This window comes from Carcharodon carcharias, chromosome 13 (genome assembly GCF_017639515.1).
Source record: "Carcharodon carcharias isolate sCarCar2 chromosome 13, sCarCar2.pri, whole genome shotgun sequence".
NCBI classification, from domain to species: domain Eukaryota; kingdom Metazoa; phylum Chordata; class Chondrichthyes; order Lamniformes; family Lamnidae; genus Carcharodon; species Carcharodon carcharias.
The window spans coordinates 54,880,299-54,888,430 of NC_054479.1; positions in this window are offsets into that span (position 1 = coordinate 54,880,299).

The window sequence follows — 8,132 nt, forward strand, 5'->3', positions numbered from 1 at the left end:
TTTCCAGGAGTTATTGCTTCGGCTTTCCAGGCTGCCTGTGTTACCGTGGGCTTCTGACTGACCCAGAGAGCACCCTGAACCCCACCCCACACAACCACTGCCCACCAAGAAACAACACACTCTACATAACCAATTCCTCTCCAGGCTACCCATGTGGCTCCCAACACTCTGCTCTTAGAGTGCACAAATTCTATTCTTATTCTAACGGATATTTTGGGCTGTACCTACGTACAACATTGAAGGACATTTGCTGAGGCTATGCATTTGGGTGTTTACCCTACTTCCAATCTTTTCAGCCTCTAGTTCTACAAACTGTTTATTGTACTGGAAGTGCATGGGTCAATCTTTCTTTTGCTGTGGCATTTGATGACTTGGTAATTAGTCCCTTAGCCTTTCCTTGACCTGGTTGTTTATCATTTTCTGCCTTTCTGTTTCTTTTTTTATTCATATGTGAAAACCGTTTTCAAGCTTAACACTAAAAATGCTAAGGGAAAAGATGGTGGGATACCTTGACCATTTTGATCATTTTTAATATCTCATGTTCTACATCTTGATCTTTAATCTCAATGTTTGTTAGCCCAGCATCCCAGGGAATGGTGATCTGCCAAGTGCATTTAGTGCCAATCAGATGAGGCGGGGAGGTGGAGGTTCCCTCAGACCACAAGGCAGAGCAGAATCCTATCAGGTTAGACAGAAGGTGAAAACAACTCTCCTGGTTGCTTGCCATTTTAATTCTCCATCCCACCCTCACTTCTGCAATTTTGGCCTCCTACAGTATTGGTGGTGAGCTGCTGGCTTGAACTTCTGTGGTCCATCTGGTGTAGGTAAACCTATAATGGTGTTACAAAGAGAGTTCTAGGATTTTGACCCAGACACAGTGAAGGATTGGTGATATAGTTCCACATCAGGATAGCATGTGACTTGGAGGGGAACTTGCAAGGTGATCATGTTCCCATTCGTCTGCTCCTTTGTATTTCTAGGTGGTGGAAGTCATGGGTCTGGATGGTGTTGTCGAAGGATGTCAGGTGAGTTGCTGCACTGCATCTTGTATATAGCGTGCACTGGTGGTGGAAGAAGTGAATGTTTAAGGTGGTAGATGGTTTAACCAGGCTGTTTTGGCCTGGATCGTGTGGAGCTTCTTGAATCTATTGAATTTCTCCAAGAGTATATTAAACCCAAGGTTGTGCCAGTTTTCATTTCCAAACATCAATAATGCTAAAGTGGGACACAGTCCTATGATCGAGTGAGTGTTTATGCAAGATGAAATTGAACAGATTGGTAATTGGGTTACTAATTTATGCCATGTCCTACACTGTGCTTGGTCTGAGGTATACAAATTTCTTTAATTTTTTGATTTGATCTGTTAACGCTGCTATATTGCTTCAATAGATAACCGCACCATAAACAGTACCTGTTTGAAATACATCCGCACCATAAAGTCACTTAAGCAGAAGCAGTTTAGCAATGCAGTTAACAACCCTACTAAACATGTAATAATTCTCTCTGACCATGTACTCTCAGAAAGCGAGGAATTTGTTCTTGTCCATGGTTTCAATTTTGGTGTGCCCTCATCCCAAATCAAACAGGAAGAGGTACTTGCTGAGTTCAAACTCCTCTACTCCCAACTATCCCATCACAAACCAGTGTCCACTGAAGATGCTGAATCCTTGAAAGTGCATCTAGCTGATCTGGCACGCACATGTTGTGGGATTCCGAATGACCTGTCTGACTTTCACATGCAACATGAATGTTTTACAGCATTGCGAGGTCTTAAGATCAACCCAGACATACACATCAGTAAACCTGACGAAGGGACAGAAATAGTCATCCTTAACAAGTGTGACTATATCAACAAAATGCATGCCATTCTTAATGACGGGTCCAAATTCATAACTAGTGGACCTGCCGCTCCACATAACCAAGACAGCCTTGCTCGAAAAAACTAAAAAAAAATGCTTGCTGGACTTGTGCAAGAGCGAGGAGCTGCCACATGATATATATAACCGGGTTCATTCTCCTGGCTCACTGCATCCATGGCTGTTCAAGAGATACAAAAGCGATGTCCCTTTACGCCCTATCTTATCTATGATGGGTTCTGCACAACAAGAATTGGCCAAATGGTTGGGTGAATTGTTACAACCAGTTTTGACCAAGTTTTCCACATACACGCTGAAGGACTCCTTCACATTTGTGAAGGCCATACAGGACTTGCACATCGATAGCAATGCTGTGTCCATGTGCTTGTTTGACATTGCTAGCCTATTCACCAATGTTCCACTTAAGGAAGCCATAAATATTTATGCTGCAGCACTGTATCATGGCAATCTAGACTTGCCACCATTGTGTGAATCAGTATTCATTAAGCTTATGAGCTCAGCACCTCGCAGTTGAGTTCAATCTTAATGACACTATGTATGCCAAAATAGATGGTGTTGCCATGGAATCCCCTCTAGGCCCACCCCTCGCTAATGTCTTTGTTGGGTTCCATGAGAAATGTGTCTTAGTTGGAATGACACCTAACCTCCTACCCCTTGCTTATTTCCAATATATGGATGATACGTTCGTTATATTTAAATCCGGAGCTGCATGTAATAATTTCCTTACATGTTTTAATGGGCTCCATCCTGCGCTCAAATTCACCTTTGAAATGGAGCAGTCAAATCAACTCCCCTTCCTTGACGTACTGGTTGAGAAATCTGCCAGGGGAGTCACTAGAGCATGGTCTACTGCAAGCCTAACTTCACTGGTCAATATACGTGTTGGGATTCTTGTAGTTCCACATTCTATAAGATTGGTTTTATCTGCAACCTTGTAAGTAGGGCCCAAACCATTTGCTCACCTAACACCATCACTTTTGGCCCTGAAAAATGTTCAGTCTACCTCAGATTACCCTGGAAGGACAAGGTATCTCAAAAATTTGAGCAACAGGTGAAGCTAGCTGTTTCATGCTGTTACTATGCAGTAGCAACATAAGTGGTATTCACCACTAACAGGATGCTGTGTCAAGCCAAAACCACATTCTACCTTTACACAATGAGTAATGTGGTATATGAATTTCAGTGTCAGTGATGCTAGGTATGAAGGCCATACCTCCCAAAGACTGACAGGTTGGTATCAAACAAAATGTCCCAGCCGCTATTCGCAAGGGGCAAGGTACAGACTGTATCCTACCAGCCCGTGCTTGCAAAACTCAAAACACAATGTCCAACATTAGATGTGAATGTGCGATTGGACAATATTTGCTAGCTAATCCTCAGTGTGCTAAGAATTATGCTGTCAGTCAGGCTCGCAGTGTGGCACTTTAGCTTAAACTGGATAAATATAATATATATATTAATACATATGGCCCTGTTCTTTGCAGACAGAAAGAATATGTACACACATTGCGCCTGTTTCAGCCAAACAACATAAGTGACAGCCATTTGCTGATTCATTCCTCATGGCAATGTTTTGACCAATCAGGGTCAAGCTCCCTGGTTTAAATTTGAAACAATGTTTGGCAGTTAACTGCCAGTCACTGTCAATTAGTGCATTCTCCATGGCAATGCCTCTAGTAATCAGGGTCCACTTGCCAATCAGCATGCTCTTCTCACAGTACAAATTGTTGTTTTCCCCTTATTTTGGTATTCTTACGAAGTGTTCTGATGAGTGCAAGATGAAAAATTTTGACGTCAGCAATGCTCAAGGTCTGTGCTACCAAACAACTATCCTTGAAAGTTGTTGGAGCCACCTTTATGTAGGCAAGTGGAGAGCATTCCATCACATTCCTGACTTGTGCTTTATTGGTGGACGGGCTTTGTGGAGTTGGGAAGTGAGTTACTCACCACAGAATTCCTATTCTCTGGCCTGCGTTTGTGGCCACTGTATTTATATGACTGGTCAAGTTCAGTTTGTAGTCAATGGTAACACCCAGGATGTTGATAGTGAGGGATTCAGTGATAGTAATGTTGTTGAATGTCTATGGAAGATGGGTAGATTCCCTCTTGTTGCAGATGGTCATTGCCTGGCACTTGTGTGGCATAAATGTTACTTGGTTGCCATTTACAGCTCTTCTAGAAAGATATTTTTTCACTTGTCCCATTATCACCCTCTTTTGCCTTGCATTATCAACCCTTTAACATTTAAATTACCTCTGCCTCCCATCACTTTCCTTTTGTTCTTTCCTTCCCTACCCACCTTCCCTGCTTCTCTCCTTAAAACCACTTACATCTGTGTATCTGCAGTATTTTGCCTTTCATTTTCTTGATATGCTTTTCTCCCTTCACAAAGCATGCTGATTCTAACCTAGAGGGAAGAATGGCAGGTGCATTCTTTGAGATTCCAGGCTTATATGTTTCAAAAGGTTGCTATTGGGAGATTTTGAAAAAAACTGGAACCCGAACATAAAATTGATTCCTTAGTATGACCTTTCTTTCCATTGCTCCTAATGCACTTTTCCAAAACTCCGGCTCTAAATGTTCCCACACTTACTCAAACATGTATCTCAATTTATTTGCAGGCTGGTGGTACTCTGATAAGAAATACTTGATATAACGCCTAACATAAAATTACTTAAAATTTTATTTCGGAGAATGACTGTTTCAGTGCCGCTTCATGCTCTCGTCTGGACCTGGAAAAATTTATCAATTTTGCTTCCAATTTCCACCCCTCTATCACTTTCACGTAGCCCATCTCCGGCACTTCCCTTCCCTTCCTTGACCTGTGTGTCTCAATTTCTGGTGATAGGCTGTCCACTAATACTCATTACAAGCCCACCGACTCCCACAGTTACCTCAACTACAGCTCCTCACACCCTGCTTCATGTGGGAACTCCAACCCATTCTCTTAGTTCCTTCACCTCCGTCGCATCTGTTCTGATGATGCCACTTTCCAGAACAGTGCTTCTGACATGTCTTCCATCTTCCTCAACCAAGGTGGTTGACAGGGCCCTCAACTGTATCCAATCCATCTCCCGTGCCTCTGTCCTCACACCTTCCTCTCCCTCCCTGAACCATGATAGGGTCCCCCTGTCCTCACCCCACCAGCCTGCACATTCAAAGGATCATCCTACGCCATTTCTGCCAACCCCAGCATGATGCCACCACCAAACACATCTTCCCTTCAGCCCCCCTGTCGGCATTCCGTAGGGAGCATTCCCTCCAGGACACTCTGGTCCACTCCTCCATCCCCCCCACCACCTTCCCATGTAATCGCAGAAGGTGCAACACCTACCCCTTTACTTCCCCCCTCCTCACCATCCAAGGGCCCGAACACCCCTTTCAGGTTAAGCAGTGCTTCACTTGCACCTCCTTCAATTTGTTCTACTGCATTCGCTGCTCCCAATGCGGTCTCGTAGTCATTAGAGAAACCAAACGCAGACTGGGTGACCACTTTGCGGGAACACATTTGGTCTGTCAGCAAATATGACCCAGACTTTTCTGTCTCTTGCCATTTCAACACACCACCCTGCTCTCATGCCCACTTGTCCGTCCTTGACCTGCTGCAATGTTCCAGTGAAGCCCAACACAAACTGGAGGAACAGCACCTCATCTTCCGATTAGGCACTTTGCAGCCTTCCAGATTTAATATTGAGTTGAGCAACTTTAGACCATGAGCTCCCTCCTCCATCCCCACCCCCCTTTTTGATCCCCTTTTTTCTTATTCATTTTTATTTTTTTATTCATTTTTACTTTTTTAATATTTATTTAATTCCCCCCACTTATTTTCATTATTTTAAAAATGTATCTCCATTTTTATTCATCGTTTTATCCCCAGCTTTTAGCCTTTTCAATCTTTTTTCCCACCACTGTCCCCTCCCCCCACTCCACCCCCAACCAGGACCATCTGTCACTTTCCAGAGCGCTTACCCTGGTCTGGCCATTATCACATTCTGCTTTTCACTCTTAATGTCACTATTAGCACCTGCTTTAGCCAGTACCACCACTACTAACAACCATTTGACCTTTTTGTTCATGGCATCTTTCGCAATCTCTCCTTTGCCTCCACCTAATGCTGGCTTTCTATCCAGCTTCACCTGTTCCATGCTCCAGTATATATTTCACCACATTTCTACTTCCCTTTAACTCTAGAGAAGAGTCATACCATTAACTCTTTCTCTTTACAGATGCTGTCAGACCTGCTGAGTTTTTCCAGCATTTTTTGTTTTTGTTTCAAATTTCCAGCATCTGCATATTTTGCCATTATCTTAGTATCGTTCTGGTGATCCTTCTCTGCATAGGAGATGAGTTGCTGCGTTGGAGCTGTTGCCCCTCAGCAGGACATTTCTGGGCCAGAACACCTCTGTACAGGAGCAGGTTCGGCCAGCAAAAGCGAGCAGTCTCCTTGGCCTGGAGCTTTTCATTAGTGGAGAGATATCAGGATATTAAGGATGGCCGAGTGTCTACTGATGGAATGTGACTCCCAGGATGGAAGAGCTTCCTAAAACTCTCTATTTACCTCATTTTCATTTCCCCTCAATATACCATCAATGCTTTCTTTTAATGGTTTCTGGCAAATTCACACCTCTTTGGTGTATTACTGCCACCTACTGTATAGGAGGAAGAATTGCAATGCAATAAAGGAAAACCTAAATTCTATGTGCTGCTAATCCTGTGAAATACAAAAAAGACAACACAACTTTATAGATATTCCAATACCCAAATCTAACTGATAAAATACTAGCCACTGTATCACACTATATATCCTTCTGATGTAAATTAGCCTGCACAGTTCCCCTTTCAGCTGCAAACTTAGTACAGTGTAATAAAACATGCTGCACCGATTGCAGGAATCCTTCCCCACACTTCAATCACAAACCATCAACATTTTTCCCTATTAAATACAGAGACTTATTTAACCTATACTACCCAATCCTAATCCTGCTCCTAATTACTTCATCCCTTCTACACTTCCTAATGAATTTACTAGATAACTTCACATTGTTTTGAATCTGCTATAAACGTCTTTTTTTCTCATCCATATCCCACTTTTGTTGCCATAATGCTTATCCTCAATACTTGATTTAATTTCCGTCTTCCCTAATGAAATCTCAACATCTGGAATCAAGTGATTTATAGGACTTTTCGCCAATGAATCTGCTGCCTCATTTCCTACCACAGTTTTATGTGCTTGCATCCATAAAAAAAACCACAATACCCAACTGTTATATGTTAAGCAACAAGTGAAATATTTCAAAAATAAAATCCTGTCTGGATTCAGAAAAACAGGATTGGATAGAGAGCAATGCTGATGATGAATCTGAACAAATGATAGTATTTTATCAGTTAGATTTGGGTATTGGAATATCTATAAAGTTGTGTTGTCTTTTTTGTATTTCACAGGATTAGCAGCACATAGAATTTAGGTTTTCCTTTATTGCATTGCAATTCTTCCTCCTATACAGTAGGTGGCAGTAATACACCAAAGAGGTGTGAATTTGCCAGAAACCATTAAAAGAAAATGGCTTTACCTCCACTACCTATTCTAACACCAACATAATTGCCATCAACTCAATTGAAAATACCGATAAACTATCAGATAACCTTTTTGCAATCTTAACATTAAATTCAGGAATAAAAATTGCTGAATCTGTCCTTCCAGTCCCAGGATCCTTAGAACCATAAGTATAAAGTTGAATATAAGCAAACCAATTATAATCTATATATTATTTTACAAAACTAGACAAATTAAAATTTATACTATTTCCTTTAAGTTTGTCCAGTATTGTAAAATCAATCTCTGGATATTGAAAGTACCAGGGTGGAACAACTGACCAGCATGCATGCATGCTTATGTCAAAAATTTGCAGACCCAACTCTTCCACTAAATCATTTACTCTTTCCCCCCCAAAAAATCCCCCTTATTTGCAATACGTGCACCCAACTATCTTGAAGGACATGTTTGGTTAAATGGTTGTCTTTCTGCCCTACCAAGTTCATCCAATAATTCAAATCCATCCACCTTCTCCTCAATTCTTGAAGCATTTCTCCATTCTCCACCTGTAGAGCTATTGGAGAAGAAATAAAAGCAGCAGAACAAATTCTCAATGCTTGAGTACCATCAATGCTTGGTACAAAAGCTTGGTCTTGGGGACACAGTCATATCATCAATTTAGAAGTAATTATTGAATGTGTGTGTGCATGAAGACCCAAGAC